At 44.9% G+C, this 17280-nt stretch overlaps 21 non-coding genes and 1 pseudogene across 21 annotated transcripts; all 22 read left to right on the forward strand.

The window, feature by feature from the left end:
* The first annotated feature begins 10206 nt into the window (after positions 1-10206).
* Positions 10207-10325, forward strand: LOC133428905 (5S ribosomal RNA). Its single transcript, XR_009773893.1, has one exon. It is a non-coding gene; the product is annotated as a 5S ribosomal RNA (ribosomal RNA).
* A 217-nt stretch (positions 10326-10542) lies between these two features.
* On the forward strand, positions 10543-10661 carry LOC133428464 (5S ribosomal RNA). Its single transcript, XR_009773474.1, has one exon. It is a non-coding gene; the product is annotated as a 5S ribosomal RNA (ribosomal RNA).
* A 216-nt stretch (positions 10662-10877) lies between these two features.
* LOC133428745 (5S ribosomal RNA) lies at positions 10878-10996 on the forward strand. Its single transcript, XR_009773743.1, has one exon. It is a non-coding gene; the product is annotated as a 5S ribosomal RNA (ribosomal RNA).
* A 217-nt stretch (positions 10997-11213) lies between these two features.
* LOC133428465 (5S ribosomal RNA) lies at positions 11214-11332 on the forward strand. Its single transcript, XR_009773475.1, has one exon. It is a non-coding gene; the product is annotated as a 5S ribosomal RNA (ribosomal RNA).
* A 199-nt stretch (positions 11333-11531) lies between these two features.
* Positions 11532-11650, forward strand: LOC133428438 (5S ribosomal RNA). Its single transcript, XR_009773449.1, has one exon. It is a non-coding gene; the product is annotated as a 5S ribosomal RNA (ribosomal RNA).
* A 216-nt stretch (positions 11651-11866) lies between these two features.
* On the forward strand, positions 11867-11985 carry LOC133428739 (5S ribosomal RNA). The gene has a single exon (XR_009773737.1). It is a non-coding gene; the product is annotated as a 5S ribosomal RNA (ribosomal RNA).
* A 199-nt stretch (positions 11986-12184) lies between these two features.
* Positions 12185-12303, forward strand: LOC133428720 (5S ribosomal RNA). The gene has a single exon (XR_009773719.1). It is a non-coding gene; the product is annotated as a 5S ribosomal RNA (ribosomal RNA).
* A 199-nt stretch (positions 12304-12502) lies between these two features.
* LOC133428400 (5S ribosomal RNA) lies at positions 12503-12621 on the forward strand. The gene has a single exon (XR_009773412.1). It is a non-coding gene; the product is annotated as a 5S ribosomal RNA (ribosomal RNA).
* Positions 12622-12837: 216 nt separating this feature from the next.
* Positions 12838-12956, forward strand: LOC133428740 (5S ribosomal RNA). Its single transcript, XR_009773738.1, has one exon. It is a non-coding gene; the product is annotated as a 5S ribosomal RNA (ribosomal RNA).
* Positions 12957-13155: 199 nt separating this feature from the next.
* LOC133428721 (5S ribosomal RNA) lies at positions 13156-13274 on the forward strand. The gene has a single exon (XR_009773720.1). It is a non-coding gene; the product is annotated as a 5S ribosomal RNA (ribosomal RNA).
* Positions 13275-13473: 199 nt separating this feature from the next.
* LOC133428401 (5S ribosomal RNA) lies at positions 13474-13592 on the forward strand. Its single transcript, XR_009773413.1, has one exon. It is a non-coding gene; the product is annotated as a 5S ribosomal RNA (ribosomal RNA).
* A 217-nt stretch (positions 13593-13809) lies between these two features.
* LOC133428380 (5S ribosomal RNA) lies at positions 13810-13928 on the forward strand (annotated as a pseudogene).
* A 199-nt stretch (positions 13929-14127) lies between these two features.
* On the forward strand, positions 14128-14246 carry LOC133428623 (5S ribosomal RNA). The gene has a single exon (XR_009773625.1). It is a non-coding gene; the product is annotated as a 5S ribosomal RNA (ribosomal RNA).
* A 217-nt stretch (positions 14247-14463) lies between these two features.
* Positions 14464-14582, forward strand: LOC133428476 (5S ribosomal RNA). The gene has a single exon (XR_009773486.1). It is a non-coding gene; the product is annotated as a 5S ribosomal RNA (ribosomal RNA).
* A 199-nt stretch (positions 14583-14781) lies between these two features.
* On the forward strand, positions 14782-14900 carry LOC133428402 (5S ribosomal RNA). The gene has a single exon (XR_009773414.1). It is a non-coding gene; the product is annotated as a 5S ribosomal RNA (ribosomal RNA).
* Positions 14901-15117: 217 nt separating this feature from the next.
* On the forward strand, positions 15118-15236 carry LOC133428647 (5S ribosomal RNA). Its single transcript, XR_009773648.1, has one exon. It is a non-coding gene; the product is annotated as a 5S ribosomal RNA (ribosomal RNA).
* A 199-nt stretch (positions 15237-15435) lies between these two features.
* Positions 15436-15554, forward strand: LOC133428706 (5S ribosomal RNA). The gene has a single exon (XR_009773706.1). It is a non-coding gene; the product is annotated as a 5S ribosomal RNA (ribosomal RNA).
* Positions 15555-15771: 217 nt separating this feature from the next.
* LOC133428649 (5S ribosomal RNA) lies at positions 15772-15890 on the forward strand. The gene has a single exon (XR_009773650.1). It is a non-coding gene; the product is annotated as a 5S ribosomal RNA (ribosomal RNA).
* Positions 15891-16107: 217 nt separating this feature from the next.
* Positions 16108-16226, forward strand: LOC133428357 (5S ribosomal RNA). Its single transcript, XR_009773393.1, has one exon. It is a non-coding gene; the product is annotated as a 5S ribosomal RNA (ribosomal RNA).
* Positions 16227-16443: 217 nt separating this feature from the next.
* LOC133428477 (5S ribosomal RNA) lies at positions 16444-16562 on the forward strand. The gene has a single exon (XR_009773487.1). It is a non-coding gene; the product is annotated as a 5S ribosomal RNA (ribosomal RNA).
* Positions 16563-16761: 199 nt separating this feature from the next.
* LOC133428403 (5S ribosomal RNA) lies at positions 16762-16880 on the forward strand. Its single transcript, XR_009773415.1, has one exon. It is a non-coding gene; the product is annotated as a 5S ribosomal RNA (ribosomal RNA).
* A 217-nt stretch (positions 16881-17097) lies between these two features.
* LOC133428713 (5S ribosomal RNA) lies at positions 17098-17216 on the forward strand. The gene has a single exon (XR_009773712.1). It is a non-coding gene; the product is annotated as a 5S ribosomal RNA (ribosomal RNA).
* Positions 17217-17280: the final 64 nt, after the last annotated feature.

Genomic DNA, 17280 nt, shown 5'->3' on the forward strand with positions numbered 1-17280 from the left:
TGATTGGTCCATATTTGATAGTTCTCCAAAAGTCACCAAATTTTACATGCAAGCCAGGCTTGGCGATAAATTTGATATTTCATGGTTTGCATTAATGGGCGTGGCCTAACGGCTGAACAGCGCCCCCTAGAATACTTTTTTCTGCCATAACTTTTGAATGGTTTGACATAAAGAGTCGTGGGTGGTGTCATGGGACTCGGTATAGAGTCCTTGACCATAATTGGTGAAAATTAGCCCCGCCCCTTCTTCTGATTGGTTGTCCCTATTTCCTGCTATAACATTTGAATGTTTTGACATAGAGAGTCGTGGGTGGTGTCATGGGACTCTGTAATGAGTCCTTGAGCTTCGTTGGCCTGAATTAGCCCCGCCCCTTCTTCTGATTGGTTGTCCCTTTTTTCTGCTATAACTTTTGAATGGTTTGACCTAGGAAGTCGTGGGTGGTGTCATTTCTGATATGCTTATGGGGAGCGGTGGCCGTGAGTGCGAGGGCCCGTTCATCGCTGCTTGCAGCTTTAATTAGGGCCCGAGCACCTTCAGTGCGAAGGCCCTATTGTATCTGTAGGAATTTTTCTTTCTTTTTTCTTTTTTCTTTTTTCTTTCTTTCTTCTGACGAAAGGAGGGCCTTTTTGCCCCCCTAAACGTGCCCAAAAAGTCACCAAATTTTGCATGCAAGTCAGGCCTGGCGAAAAATTTGATATTTAATGGTTTACATTAATGGGCGTGGCAAAATGGCTCAACAGCGCCCCCTAGAAAACTTTGTGCCTCAAGCCCCACAATACGGTTTGACGTACATGCACGAAAATCGCTACACACCTGTATCAGTACACAACTTAAAGAAAAGTCTCTTGGCGACATGGCCGAAACCGAACAGGAAGTCAGCCATTTTGAATTAATCGTGTCACTTTGGCGCAATTTATGCCATTCCTTCGGCAGTTAATACGGCCCGAACCGTAACGTGCCCCCAAGTGTGTTATACATCAAAACGTGCGTCTCCATCCTGCGACAACACGCATTACTTTTCTCTTTCAAAAGCGTTACCGTGGCGACGCTAGACGCCAAAAAGCGCGCCCACCCTTCATCTGGTTGGTTCAGACAGAAAAAACTTTGTGCCTCAAGCCCCATAATACGGTTTGACGTACATGAACGAAAATCGGTACACACCTGTATCATGTTGCAACTTAAAGAAAAGTCTCTTGGCGCCATGGCCGAAACCGAACAGGAAGTCGGCCATTTTGAACATTCTGAATTAATCGCGTAATTTTGGAGCAATATGAGCCATTCCTTCAAGAATTAATACGGCCCGAACCGTAACGTGCACCCAGGTGTGTTATACATCAAAATGTGCGTCTCCATCCTGCGACTACGCGCATTACTTTTCTCTTTCAAAAGTGTTACCGTGGCGACACTAGATGCCAAAAAGCGCGCCCCCCTTCATCTGATTGGTCCATATTTGATAGTTCCCCAAAAGTCACCAAATTTTGCCTGCAAGGCAGGCCTGGCGATAAATTTGATATTTCATGGTTTGTATTAATGGGCGTGGCAAAATGGCTCAACAGCGCCCCCCGGAAAACTTTGTGCCTCAAGCCCCACAATACGGTTTGACGTACATGCACGAAAATCGGTACACACCTGCATCATGTCGCAACTTAAAGAAAAGTCTCTTGGCGCTATGGCCAAAACCGAACAGGAAGTCGGCCATTTTGAATTAATTGTGTAATTTTGGTGCAATTTATGCCATTCTTTCGGCAATTAATACGGCCCGAACCGTAACGTGCAACCAGGTGTGTTATACATCAAAATGTGCGTCTTCATCTTGCAACTACGCGCATTACTTTTCTCTTTCAAAAGTGTTACCGTGGCGACGCTAGACGCCAAAAAGCGTGCCCCCCTTCATCTGATTGGTCCATATTTGATAGTTCTCCAAAAGGCACCAAATTTTGCATGCAAGCCAGGCCTGGCGATAAATTTGATATTTCATGGTTTGCATTAATAGGCGTGGCCTAACGGCTCAACAGCGCCCCCTAGAATACTTTTCTCTGCCATAACTTTTGAAAGGTTTGACATAAAGAGTCGTGGGTGGTGTCATGGGACTCGGTATTGAGTCCTTGACCATAATTGGTGAAAATTAGCCCCGCCCCTTCTTCGGATTGGTTGTCCCGATTTTCTGCTATAACTTTTGAATGGTTTGACATAAGCCCCTTTCACACAGAGATTCCGCAATATTGGTGTAAAGAAGTCCTGCCAATACGCCGCCTTTGTTGGTTCACACAGAACCATACAACGCCGGCATAACGCCGCTCCCGTCTGTAAATTCACACAGCATGCCGGCGTTCCGCAATCAGAGGCGTGACGACAGCGTCAGCGCTGGCCCCGGCTGGCCCCGGCATGCCGGCTGTGTCATTCACACAGACCCCGTTTCGTCTCTGTGACGGCTCTGTGACTACCTCCGCTGCCGGCTTATTGGTGGGGCCACTTGGCCCCCCCATTCCGCCTCCGTGACTTTCACACAGAACAGCGAGGCGGCTTAAAGGCGCAACGTTCCCGCCTCGAACTGGCTGTGTGAAAGGGGCTATAGAGAGTCGTGGGTGGTGTCATTTCTGATATGCTTATGGGGGTGGCCGTGAGTGCGAGGGCCCGTTCATCGCTGCTTGCAGCTTTAATTATTATTATTATTTTTCTGACGAAAGGAGGGCCTTTTTGCCCCCCTAAACGTGCCCAAAAAGTCACCAAATTTTGCATGCAAGCCAGGCCTGGCGAAAAATTTTATATTTATAGGTTGGCATTAGGGCAAAATGGCTCAACAGCGCCCCCTTGAAAACTTTGTGCCTCAAGCCCCACGATACGGTTTGACGTACATGCACGAAAATCGGTACACACCTGTATCATGTCGCAACTTAAAGAAAAGTCTCTGGGCGTCATGTCGAGAAACCGAACAGGAAGTCGGCCATTTTGAATTAATCGTGTCATTTTGGCGAAATTTATGCCTTCCTTCGGCAGTTAATACGGCCCGAACCGTAACGTGCATCCAGGTGTGTTATACATCAAAATGTGCGTCTCCATCCTCTGACACCACGCATTACTTTTCTCGTTAAAAAGCGTTACCGTGGCGACGCTAGACGCCAAAAAGCACGCCCACCCTTCATCTGATTGGTTCAGACAGAAAAAACTTTGAGCCTCAAGCCCCATAATACGGTTTGACGTACATGAACGAAAATCGGTACACACCTGTATCATGTCGCAACTTAAAGAAAAGTCTCTTGGCGCCATGGCCGAAACCGAACAGGAAGTCGGCCATTTTGAACATTCTGAATTAATCGCGTAATTTTGGAGTAATATATGCCATTCCTTCGAGAATTAATACGGCCCGAACCGTATCGTGCACCCAGATGTGATATACATCAACATGTGCGTCTCCATCCTGCGACTACACGCATTACTTTTCTCTTTCAAAAGTGTTACCGTGGCGACGCTAGACGCCCACAAGCGCACCCCCCCTTCATCTGATTGGTCCATATTTGATAGTTCCCCAAAAGGCACCAAATTTGGCATGCAAGCCAGGCCTGGCGGTAAATTTGATATTTTATGGTTTACATTAATGGGCGTGGCAAAATGGCTCAACAGCGCCCCCCGGAAAACTTTGTGCCTCAAGCCCCACGATACGGTTTGACGTACATGCACGAAAATCGCTACACACCTGTATCATGGCACAACTTCAAGAAAAGTCTCTTGGAGCCATGGCCGAAACCGAACAGGAAGTCGGCCATTTTGAATTAATTGTGTAATTTTGGCGCAATTTATGCCATTCCTTCGGCAATTAATACGGCCCGAACCGTAATGTGCACCCAGGTGTGTTATACATCAAAATGTGCGTCTCCATCCTGGGACTACACGCATTACTTTTCTCTTTCAAAAGTCTTACCGTGGCGACGCTAGACGCCAAAAGGCGCGCCCCCCCTTCATCTGATTGGTCCATATTTGATAGTTCTCCAAAAGTAATCAAATTTTGCATGCAAGTCAGACTTGGCGATACATTTGATATTTCATGGTTTGCATTAATGGGCGTGGCCTAACGGCTCAACACCGCCCCCTAGAATACTTTTATCTGCCATAACTTTTGAATGGTTTGACATAGGAAGTTGTGGGTGGTGTCATGGGACTCAGTAATGAGTCCTTAAGCTTCGTTGGCCTTAATTAGCCCCGCCCCTTCTTCTGATTGGTTGTCCCTTTTTTCTGCTATAACTTTTTAATGGTTTGACTCCCGCTTCCTGATTCAAACGTCTGCCGGCCCCGCCCCCCTACCAATCAGTGGCGAGTAGGGTGATGACGGCCCGCCCCCCGACCAATCAGTGGCGAGTAGGGTGATGAGGGCCCCGCCCCCCGACCAATCAGTGGCGAGTAGGGTGATGACGGCCCCGCCCCCCGACCAATCAGCTGTTGTAATGTGGTGACGTTAGAAACAGTCCCGTGCTCAGCCCGGTTAGAACCTCGGTAGAATGGTTAAAGAAAAAGTAATAATAAAATAGTACTGTTTTACAAATATTTATACCTTACAAATATTTAAAAAATTTGGAAAAAAAAGTCCTAGACATAATATCGCTATCTTGGTCTGTCCTAAGCCAGTAAGTCAAAGTGATGTATCAGCTGAGATATAGCTCAACCAGATCATTGCGGTCTTTGGTGCCGGTGGTTGGGAGTTCGAGCCTGGCAGGATGCTGAAATTTTTGTAAGCAAATTTTGTGTTTTTTTTACATCAAGATGTGCGTCTCTTTCCTGCGACGACGCACATTACTTTTCTCTTTCAAAAGTGTTACCGTGGCGACGCTAGACGTGAAAAAGCGCTCGTCCCCTTCATCTGATTGGTCCATATTTGATAGTTCTCCAAAAGTCACCAAATTTTGCATGCAAGCCAGGCCTGGTGATACATTTGATATTTAATGGTTTGCATTAATGGGCGTGGCCTAACGGCTCAACAGCGCCCCCTAGAATACTTTTCTCTGCCATAACTTTTGAATGGTTTGACATAGGAAGTTGTGGGTGGTGTCATGGGACTCTGTAATGAGTCCTTGACCTTCATTGGCCTGAACTAGCCCCGCCCCTTCCTCTGATTGGTTGTTCCTTTTTTCTGCTATAACTTTTGAATGGGTTGACATAGAGAGTCGTGGGTGGTGTCATTTCTGATATGCTTATGGGGGGCGGTGGACGTGAGTGCGAGGGCCCGTTCATCAATTCAATTCAATTCAATTCAATTTTATTTATATAGCGTCTAATACAACAGATGTTGTCTCTAGACGCTTTCCAGAGATCCAGAACATGAACATGAACATAAACATAAACATAAACATAAACATAAACATAAACATAAACCCCCGAGCAATTATTATATAAACAATGGCAGGTAAAAACTCCCTTCATCGCTGCTTGCAGCTTTAATTATTATTATTATTATTTATTATTATTTTTCTGACGAAAGGAGGGCCTTTTTGCCCCCCTAAACGTGCCCAAAAAGTCACCAAATTTTGCACGCAAACCAGGCCTGGCGAAAAATTTGATATTTTATGGTTTGCATTAATGGGCGTGGCAAAATGGCTCAACAGCGCCCCCCGGAAAACTTTGTGCCTCAAGCCCCACGATACGGTTTGACCTACATGCACGAAAATCAGTACACACCTGTATCATTGCACAACTTAAAGAAAAGTCTCTTGGAGTCATGCCCGAAACCGAACAGGATGTCGGCCATTTTGAATTAATCGTGTCATTTTGGCGAAATTTATGCCATTCCTTCGGCAGTTAATACGGCCCGAACCGTAACGAGCCCCCATGTGTGTTATACATCAAAATGTGCGTCTCCATCCTCCGACACCACGCATTACTTTTCTCTCTCAAAAGCGTTACCGTGGCGACGCTAGACGCCAAAAAGCGCGCCCACCCATCATCTGATTGGTTCAGACAGAAAAAACTTTGCGCCTCAAGCCCCAGAATACGGTTTGACGTACATGAACGAAAATCGGTACACATCTTTATCATGTCGCTACTTAAAGAAAAGTCTCTTGGCGCCATGGCCTAAACCGAACAGGAAGTCGGCCATTTTGAACATTCTTAATTAATCACGTAATTTTGGAGCAATATATGCCATTCTTTCGAGAATTAATACGGCCCGAACCGTATCGTGAACCCAGATGTGTTATACATCAAAATGTGCGTCTCCATCCTGCGACTATGCGCATTACTTTTCTCTTTCAAAAGTGTTACCGTGGCGACGCTAGACGCCAAAAAGCGCGCCCCCCCTTCATCTGATTGGTCCATATTTGATAGTTTCCCAAAAGTCACCAAATTTTGCATGCAAGCCAGACTTGGCGATAAATTTGATATTTCATGGTTTGCATTAATGGGCGTGGCCTAACGGCTCAACAGCGCCCCCTAGAAAACTTTTCTCTGCCATAACTTTTGAATGGTTTGACATAGGAAGTCGTGGGTGGTGTCATCAGATTCTTTATGGAGTCCTTGACCTTCATTGGCCTGAATTAGCCCCGCCCCTTCTTCTGATTGGTTGTCCCTTTTTTCTGCTATAACATTTTAATGGTTTGACATAGGAAGTCGTGGGTGGTGTCATGGGACTCTGTAATAAGTTCTTAAGCTTCGTTGGCCTGAATTAGCCCCGCCCCTTCTTCTGATTGGTTGTCCATATTTTCTGACTATAACTTTTGAATGGTTTGACATATTTGAAATATGCTGGTAATGTGTCAGCCAACCACAAAAATCTCTGGAATTTTGGTGGAATCATTTATTTTTTGTCCTTGCCCGGTGCAAATGACATAAATAAAGTGCGTGGTTTGGTTGTGAAAAAATAAAAGTAATGTTACGTGAACAATAAATCAAACGCTCCCTTCCATGCAGTGTGTGTGTCTAGGAAGTAAAGACTGGAACATGCTATTCACAAAAGAACAAATAGTGGGGTTTTACTAATATTTATATCTTACAAATATTTTAAAAATTACGAAAAAACAATTCGGGACTCAGATTACATCGCTATGTTGGTATCTCCTAACTCAGTCAGTCAGAAAACGGCCAAGGTGATTCGTGGCTCAGCGGTAATGTCACCGTCTTTCGTGTGGGAGATCGTGGGATCGATCCTAGCTCAATGCAAAAATTATTGTCAGCAATTTGTGTTTTTTTTTACATCAGCATGTGCGTATCCTTCCTGCGACGACGCGCATTACTTTTCTCATTCAAAAGCGTTAACGTGGCAACACTCGACGCCAAAAAGTGCGCCCCCTTCATCTGATTGGTCCATATTTGATAGTTCTCCAAAAGTCACCAAATTTTGCACCAAGCCAGGCCTGGGGATAAATTTGATATTTCATGGTTTGCATGAATGGGCGTGGCCTAATGGCTCAACAGCGCCCCCTAGAATACTTTAATCGTGTCATTTTGGCGAAATTTATGCCATTCCTTCGGCAGTTAATACGGCCCGAACCGTAACGAGCCCCCATGTGTGTTATACATCAAAATGTGCGTCTCCATCCTCCGACACCACGCATTACTTTTCTCTCTCAAAAGCGTTACCGTGGCGACGCTAGACGGCAAAAAGCGCGCCCACCCTTCATCTGATTGTTTCAGCCAGAAAAAACTTTGCGCCTCAAGCCCCAGAATACGGTTTGACGTACATGAACGAAAATCGGTACACATCTTTATCATGTCGCTACTTAAAGAAAAGTCTCTTGGCGCCATGGCCTAAACCGAACAGGAAGTCGGCCATTTTGAACATTCTTAATTAATCACGTAATTTTGGAGCAATATATGCCATTCCTTCGAGAATTAATACGGCCCGAACCGTATCGTGAACCCAGATGTGTTATACATCAAAATGTGCGTCTCCATCCTGCGACTACACGCATTACTTTTCTCTTTCAAAAGTGTTACCGTGGCGACGCTAGACGCCAACAAGCGCACCCCCCCTTCATCTGATTGGTCCATATTTGATAGTTCCCCAAAAGGCACCAAATTTGGCATGCAAGCCAGGCCTGGCGATAAATTTGATATTTCATGGTTTGCATTAATGGGCGTGGCCTAACGGCTCAACAGCGCCCCCTAGAAAACTTTTCTCTGCCATAACTTTTGAATGGTTTGACATAGGAAGTCGTGGGTGGTGTCATCAGATTATTTATGGAGTCCTTGACCTTCATTGGCCTGAATTAGCCCCGCCCCTTCTTCTGATTGGTTGTCCCTTTTTTCTGCTATAACTTTTTAATGGTTTGACATAGGAAGTCGTGGGTGGTGTCATGGGACTCTGTAATGAGTTCTTAAGCATCGTTGGCCTGAATTAGCCCCGCCCCTTCTTCTGATTGGTTGTCCATATTTTCTGACTATAACTTTTGAATGGTTTGACATATTTGAAATATGCTGGTAATGTGTCAGCCATCCACCAAAATGTCTGGAATTTTGGTGGAATCATTTATTTTTTGTCCTTGCCCGGTGCAAATGACATAAATAAAGTGCGTGGTTTGGGTGTGAAAAAATAAAAGTAATGTTACGTGAACAATAAATCAAACGCTCCCTTCCATGCAGTGTGTGTGTCTAGGAAGTAAAGACTGGAACATGCTATTCACAAAAGAACAATATTCAATATTCACAATTACTAATATTTATATCTTACAAATATTTTAAAAATTACGAAAAAACAATTCGGGACTCATATTACATCGCTATGTTGGTATCTCCTAAGTCAGTCAGTCAGAAAATGGCCAAGCTGATTCGTGGCTCAGCGGTAATGTCACCGTCTTTCAGGTGGGAGATAGTGGGGTCGATCCCAGCTCAATGCAAAGATTATTGTCAGCAATTTGTGTGTTTTTTTTTTTACATCAACATGTGCGTCTCCTTCCTGCGACGACGCGCATTACTTTTCTCATTCAAAAGCGTTAACGTGGCAACACTCGACGCCAAAAAGTGCGCCCCCTTCATCTGATTGGTCCATATTTGATAGTTCTCCAAAAGTCACCAAATTTTGCACCAAGCCAGGCCAGGGGATAAATTTGATATTTCATGGTTTGCATGAATGGGCGTGGCCTAATGGCTCAACAGCGCCCCCCTAGAATACTTTTTTCTGCTATAACTTTTGAATGGTTTGACATAGAGAGTCGTGGGTGGTGTCATCGGACTCGGTATTGAGTCCTTGACCATAATTGGTGCAAATTAGCCCCGCCCCTTCTTCTGATTGGTTGTCCCGATTTTCTGCTATAACTTTGGAATGGTTTGACATAGAGAGTCGTGGGTGGTGTCATCAGATTCTGTATGGAGTCCTTGACCTTCATTGGCCTGAATTAGCCCCACCCCTTCTTCTGATTGGTTGTCCCTTTTTTCTGCTATAACTTTTGAATGGTTTGACATAGGAAGTCGTGGGTGGTGTCGTTTCTGATATGCTTATGGGGGGCGGTGGCCGTGAGTGCGAGGGCCCGTTCATCGCTGCTTGCAGCTTTAATTATTATTACATTTGATTCTTTTCTTTTCATTCCATGCATTTAACGTTTATGTTTCATTTTATTGATTGTTGTTTTTCTTGTTAGTTAATGGTTTTATAATAATGTCGTGTGCCATCAGATTTATTCGGGTAGTTATTTACATCCCTTTTGATACCCGTATGTAAATAAATTCTGATTGATTTCTTTATGAGTGGTTGTTATTTCATGCAAGATTTGGTCACAAATTGATTTGTTTAAGCAGAGCCTAGTGTTCGGACATCACGCCTTCACTGTTATTCTGTAAGATTTGCTGTTCTGCAGGATAATTCAAAAATCATATGAGACTGATTTTCTGCTGTTTTAGTTATCGAATTCCACCGGAGTAAGGCCCCGGCGGTGGTGCCCCTACGAGAATTATCATTTTTGATAATACAATTTGATAAATAGTCAACTTTATTAATTATTAATAATTCTTTAATAGAATTATCATTAGCCTTGATAACTGGACAGCCAAGCTACCTATGAGTTGCACAACACAGGTGCTGTAAGCTTTTTCAACCAGCAGAGAGCGCTCTCGCTTAATCTACCCACACATATTTCAACGTGGTAACAGCGACAGCTCACGTCCTAAAGTGTTTTGCACATGGTTAAGGCACTTTAATTCCAAACAAATAAAACCAACAAATAAATGACTTATATTCTATGACTTATCTTCAACTCCATATAAGAGGTATTTCAAGCTGCTGCTTCTGCTTACGGCCATACCAGCCTGGATGCGCCCGATCTCGTCTGATCTCGGAAGCTAAGCAGGGTCGGGCCTAGTTAGTAGTTGGATGGGAGACTGCCTGGGAATACCAGGTGCTGTATGCATTTTCAACCAGCAGAGAGCGCTCTCGCTTAATCTACCCACACATATTTCAACGTGGTAACAGCGACAGCTCACGTCCAAAAGTGTTTTTCACATGGTTAAGGCACTTTAACTCCAACAAATAAGTGCTTCTAAATTATTATCACCAACAAATCAATGACTTATATTATATGACTTATCTTCAACTCCATATAAGAGGTATTTCAAGCAGCAGCTTCTGCTTACGGCCATACCAGCCTGGATGCGCCCGATCTCGTCTGATCTCGGAAGCTAAGCAGGGTCGGGCCTGGTTAGTACTTGGATGGGAGACCGCCTGGGAATACCAGGTGCTGTAAGCATTTTCAACCAGCAGAGAGCGCTCTCGCTTAATCTACCCACACATATTTCAACGTGGTAACAGCGACAGCTCACGTCCTAAAGTGTTTTGCACATGGTTAAGGCACTTTAACTCCAACAAATAAGCGCTTCTAAATGATTATCACCAACAAATCAAGGACTTGTATTATATACTTATCTTCAACTCCATATAAGAAGTATTTCAAGCTGCAGCTTCAGCTTACGGCCATACCAGCCTGGATGCGCCCGATCTCGTCTGATCTCGGAAGCTAAGCAGGGTCGGGCCTGGTTAGTACTTGGATGGGAGAACGCCTGGGAATACCAGGTGCTGTAAGCATTTTCAACCAGCAGAGAGCGCTCTCGCTTAATCTACCCACACATATTTCAACGTGGTAACAGAGACAGCTCACGTCCAAAAGTGTTTTTCACATGGTTAAGGCACTTTAACTCCAACAAATAAACGCTTCTAAATTATTATCACCAACAAATCAATGACTTATATTATATGACTTATCTTCAACTCCATATAAGAGGTATTTCAAGCAGCAGCTTCTGCTTACGGCCATACCAGCCTGGATGCGCCCGATCTCGTCTGATCTCGGAAGCTAAGCAGGGTCGGGCCTGGTTAGTACTTGGATGGGAGACCGCCTGGGAATACCAGGTGCTGTAAGCATTTTCAACCAGCAGAGAGCGCTCTCGCTTAATCTACCCACACATATTTCAACGTGGTAACAGCAACAGCTCACGTCCTAAAGTGTTTTGCACATGGTTAAGGCACTTTAACTCCAACAAATAAAACCAACAAATCAATGACTTATATTCTATGACTTATCTTCAACTCCATATAAGAGGTATTTCAAGCTGCAACTTCAGCTTACGGCCATACCAGCCTGGATGCGCCCGATCTCATCTGATCTCGGAAGCTAAGCAGGGTCGGGCCTGGTTAGTACTTGGATGGGAGACCGCCTGGGAATACCAGGTGCTGTAAGCTTTTTCAACCAGCAGAGAGCGCTCTCGCTTAATCTACCCACACATATTTCAACGTGGTAACAGCGACAGCTCACGTCCTAAAGTGTTTTGCACATGGTTAAGGCACTTTAACTCCAACAAATAAGCGCTTCTAAATTATTATCACCAACAAATCAATGACTTGTATTATATACTTATCTTCAACTCCATATAAGAAGTATTTCAAGCTGCAGCTTCAGCTTACGGCCATACCAGCCTGGATGCGCCCGATCTCGTCTGATCTCGGAAGCTAAGCAGGGTCGAGCCTGGTTAGTACTTGAATGGGAGACCGCCTGGGAATACCAGGTGCTGTAAGCTTTTTCAACCAGCAGAGAGCGCTCTCGCTTAATCTACCCACACATATTTCAACGTGGTAAGAGCGAAAGCTCACGTCCTAAAGTGTTTTGCACATGGTTAAGGCACTTTAACTCCAACAAATAAAACCAACAAATCAATGACTTATATTCTATGACATATCTTCAACTCCATATAAGAGGTATTTCAAGCTGCAGCTTCTGCTTACGGCCATACCAGCCTGGATGCGCCCGATCTCGTCTGATCTCGGAAGCTAAGCAGGGTCGGGCCTGGTTAGTAGTTGGATGGGAGACCGCCTTGGAATACCAGGTGCTGTAAGCTTTTTCAACCAGCAGAGAGTGCTCTCGCTTAATCTACCCACACATATTTCAACGTGGTAAGAGCGACAGCTCACGTCCAAAAGTGTTTTTCACATGGTTAAGGCACTTTAACTCCAACAAATAAAACCAACAAATCAAGGACTTATATGCTATGACTTATCTTCAACTCCATATAAGAGGTATTTCAAGCTGCAGCTTCTGCTTACGGCCATACCAGCCTGGATGCGCCCGATCTCGTCTGATCTCGGAAGCTAAGCAGGGTCGGGCCTGGTTAGTACTTGGATGGGAGACCGCCTGGGAATACCAGGTGCTGTAAGCTTTTTCAACCAGCAGAGAGCGCTCTCGCTTAATCTACCCACACATATTTCAACGTGGTAACAGCGACAGCTCACGTCCTAAAGTGTTTTGCACATGGTTAAGGCACTTTAACTCCAACAAATAAGCGCTTCTAAATTATTATCACCAACAAATCAATGACTTGTATTATATACTTATCTTCAACTCCATATAAGAAGTATTTCAAGCTGCAGCTTCAGCTTACGGCCATACCAGCCTGGATGCGCCCGATCTCGTCTGATCTCGGAAGCTAAGCAGGGTCGAGCCTGGTTAGTACTTGAATGGGAGACCGCCTGGGAATACCAGGTGCTGTAAGCTTTTTCAACCAGCAGAGAGCGCTCTCGCTTAATCTACCCACACATATTTCAACGTGGTAAGAGCGAAAGCTCACGTCCTAAAGTGTTTTGCACATGGTTAAGGCACTTTAACTCCAACAAATAAAACCAACAAATCAATGACTTATATTCTATGACATATCTTCAACTCCATATAAGAGGTATTTCAAGCTGCAGCTTCTGCTTACGGCCATACCAGCCTGGATGCGCCCGATCTCGTCTGATCTCGGAAGCTAAGCAGGGTCGGGCCTGGTTAGTAGTTGGATGGGAGACCGCCTTGGAATACCAGGTGCTGTAAGCTTTTTCAACCAGCAGAGAGTGCTCTCGCTTAATCTACCCACACATATTTCAACGTGGTAAGAGCGACAGCTCACGTCCAAAAGTGTTTTTCACATGGTTAAGGCACTTTAACTCCAACAAATAAAACCAACAAATCAAGGACTTATATGCTATGACTTATCTTCAACTCCATATAAGAGGTATTTCAAGCTGCAGCTTCTGCTTACGGCCATACCAGCCTGGATGCGCCCGATCTCGTCTGATCTCGGAAGCTAAGCAGGGTCGGGCCTGGTTAGTACTTGGATGGGAGACCGCCTGGGAATACCAGGTGCTGTAAGCTTTCTCAACCAGCAGAGAGCGCTCTCGCTTAATCTACCCACACATATTTCAACGTGGTAACAGCGACAGCTCACGTCCTAAAGTGTTTTTCACATGGTTAAGGCACTTTAACTCCAACAAATATGCGCTTCTAAATTATTATCACCAACAAATCAATGACTTATATTATATGACTTATCTTCAACTCCATATAAGAGGTATTTCAAGCTACAGCTTCAGCTTATGGCCATACCAGCCTGGATGCGCCTGATCTCGTCTGATCTCGGAAGCTAAGCAGGGTCGAGCCTGGTTAGGACTTGGATGGGAGACCGCCTGGGAATATCAGGTGCTGTAAGCTTTTTCAACCAGCAGAGAGCGCTCTCGCTTAATCTACCCACACATATTTCAACGTGGTAACAGCGACAGCTCACGTCCTAAAGTGTTTTGCACATGGTTAAGGCACTTTAACTCCAACAAATAAAACCAACAAATCAATGACTTATATTCTATGACTTATCTTCAACTCCATATAAGAGGTATTTCAAGCAGCAGATTCTGCTTACAGCCATACCAGCCTGGATGCGCCCGATCTCGTCTGATCTCGGAAGCTAAGCAGGGTCGGGCCTGGTTAGTACTTGGATGGGAGACCGCCTCGGAATACCAGGTGCTGTAAGCATTTTCAACCAGCAGAGAGCGCTCTCGCTTAATCTACCTACACATATTTCAACGTGGTAACAGCGACAGCTCACGTCCTAAAGTGTTTTGCACATGGTTAAGGCACTTTAACTCCAACAAATAAGCGCTTCTAAATTATTATCACCAACAAATCAATGACTTGTATTATATGACTTATCTTCAACTCCATATAAGAAGTATTTAAAGCTGCAGCTTCAGCTTATGGCCATACCAGCCTGGATGCGCCCGATCTCGTCTGATCTCGGAAGCTAAGCAGGGTAGGGCCTGGTTAGTACTTGGATGGGAGACCGCCTGGGAATACCAGGTGCTGTAAGCTTTTTCAACCAGCAGAGAGCGCTCTCGCTTAATCTACCCACACATATTTCAACGTGGTAAGAGCGACAGCTCACGTCCAAAAGGGTTTTGCACATGGTTAAGGCACTTTAACTCCAACAAATAAAACCAACAAATCAATGACTTATATTCTATGACTTATCTTCAACTCCATATAAGAGGTATTTCAAGCTGCAGCTTCTGCTTACGGCCATACCAGCCTGGATGCGCCCGATCTCGTCTGATCTCGGAAGCTAAGCAGGGTCGGGCCTGGTTAGTACTTGGATGGGAGACCGCCTGGGAATACCAGGTGCTGTAAGCTTTTTCAACCAGCAGAGAGCGCTCTCGCTTAATCTACCCACACATATTTCAACGTGGTAACAGCGACAGCTCACGTCCAAAAGTGTTTTTCACATGGTTAAGGCACTTTAACTCCAACAAATAAGCGCTTCTAAATTATCATCACCAACAAATCAATGACTTATATTATATGACTTATCTTCAACTCCATATAAGAAGTATTTCAAGCTGCAGCTTCAGCTTATGGCCATACCAGCCTGGATGCGCCCGATCTCGTCTGATCTCGGAAGCTAAGCAGGGTAGGGCCTGGTTAGTACTTGGATGGGAGACCGCCTGGGAATACCAGGTGCTGCAAGCTTTTTCAACCAGCAGAGAGCGCTCTCGCTTAATCTACCCACACATATTTCAACGTGGTAAGAGCGACAGCTCACCTCCAAAAGTGTTTTGCACATGGTTAAGGCACTTTAACTCCAACAAATAAAACCAACAAATCAATGACTTATATTCTATGACCCATCTTCAACTCCATATAAGAGGTATTTCAAGCTGCAGCTTCTGCTTACGGCCATACCAGCCTGGATGCGCCCGATCTCGTCTGATCTCGGAAGCTAAGCAGGGTCGGGCCTGGTTAGTACTTGGATGGGAGACCGCCTGGGAATACAAGGTGCTGTAAGCTTTTTCAACCAGCAGAGAGCGCTCTCGCTTAATCTACCCACACATATTTCAACGTGGTAACAGCGACAGCTCACGTCCAAAAGTGTTTTTCACATGGTTAAGGCACTTTAACTCCAACAAATAAGCGCTTCTAAATTATTATCACCAACAAATCAATGACTTATATTATATGACTTATCTTCAACTCCATATAAGAGGTATTTCAAGCAGCAGCTTCTGCTTACGGCCATACCAGCCTGGATGCGCCCGATCTTGTCTGATCTCGGAAGCTAAGCAGGGTCGGGCCCGGTTAGTACTTGGATGGGAGACCGCCTGGGAATACCAGGTGCTGTAAGCTTTTTCAACCAGCAGAGAGCGCTCTCGCTTAATCTACCCACACATATTTCAACGTGGTAACAGCGACAGCTCACGTCCTAAAGTGTTTTTCACATGGTTAAGGCACTTTAACTCCAACAAATATGCGCTTCTAAATTATTATCACCAACAAATCAATGACTTATATTATATGACTTATCTTCAACTCCATATAAGAGGTATTTCAAGCTGCAGCTTCAGCTTATGGCCATACCAGCCTGGATGCGCCCGATCTCGTCTGATCTCGGAAGCTAAGCAGGGTCAGGCCTGGTTAGGACTTGGATGGGAGACCGCCTGGGAATATCAGGTGCTGTAAGCTTTTTCAACCAGCAGAGAGCGCTCTCGCTTAATCTACCCACACATATTTCAACGTGGTAACAGCGACAGCTCACGTCCTAAAGTGTTTTGCACATGGTTAAGGCACTTTAACTCCAACAAATAAGCGCTTCTAAATTATTATCACCAACAAATCAATGACTTGTATTATATGACTTATCTTCAACTCCATATAAGAAGTATTTCAATCTGCAGCTTCAGCTTATGGCCATACCAGCCTGGATGCGCCCGATCTCGTCTGATCTCGGAAGCTAAGCAGGGTAGGGCCTGGTTAGTACTTGGATGGGAGACCGCCTGGGAATACCAGGTGCTGTAAGCTTTTTCAACCAGCAGAGAGCGCTCTCGCTTAATCTACCCACACATATTTCAACGTGGTAAGAGCGACAGCTCACGTCCAAAAGTGTTTTGCACATGGTTAAGGCACTTTAACTCCAACAAATAAAACCAACAAATCAATGACTTATATTCTATGACTTATCTTCAACTCCATATAAGAGGTATTTCAAGCTGCAGCTTCTGCTTACGGCCATACCAGCCTGGATGCGCCCGATCTCGTCTGATCTCGGAAGCTAAGCAGGGTCGGGCCTGGTTAGTACTTGGATGGGAGACCGCCTGGGAATACCAGGTGCTGTAAGCTTTTTCAACCAGCAGAGAGCGCTCTCGCTTAATCTACCCACACATATTTCAACGTGGTAACAGCGACAGCTCACGTCCAAAAGTGTTTTTCACATGGTTAAGGCACTTTAACTCCAACAAATAAGCGCTTCTAAATTATTATCACCAACAAATCAATGACTTATATTATATGACTTATCTTCAACTCCATATAAGAGGTATTTCAAGCAGCAGCTTCTGCTTACGGCCATACCAGCCTGGATGCGCCCGATCTTGTCTGACCTCGGAAGCTAAGCAGGGTCGGGCCTGGTTAGTACTTGGATGGGAGACCGCCTGGGAATACCAGGTGCTGTAAGCATTTTCAACCAGCAGAGAGCGCTCTCGCTTAATCTACCCACACATATTTCAACGTGGTAACAGCG

This window comes from Cololabis saira, unplaced genomic scaffold, assembly GCF_033807715.1.
Source record: "Cololabis saira isolate AMF1-May2022 unplaced genomic scaffold, fColSai1.1 scf031, whole genome shotgun sequence".
In the NCBI taxonomy this organism is placed as follows: Eukaryota; Metazoa; Chordata; class Actinopteri; order Beloniformes; family Belonidae; genus Cololabis; species Cololabis saira.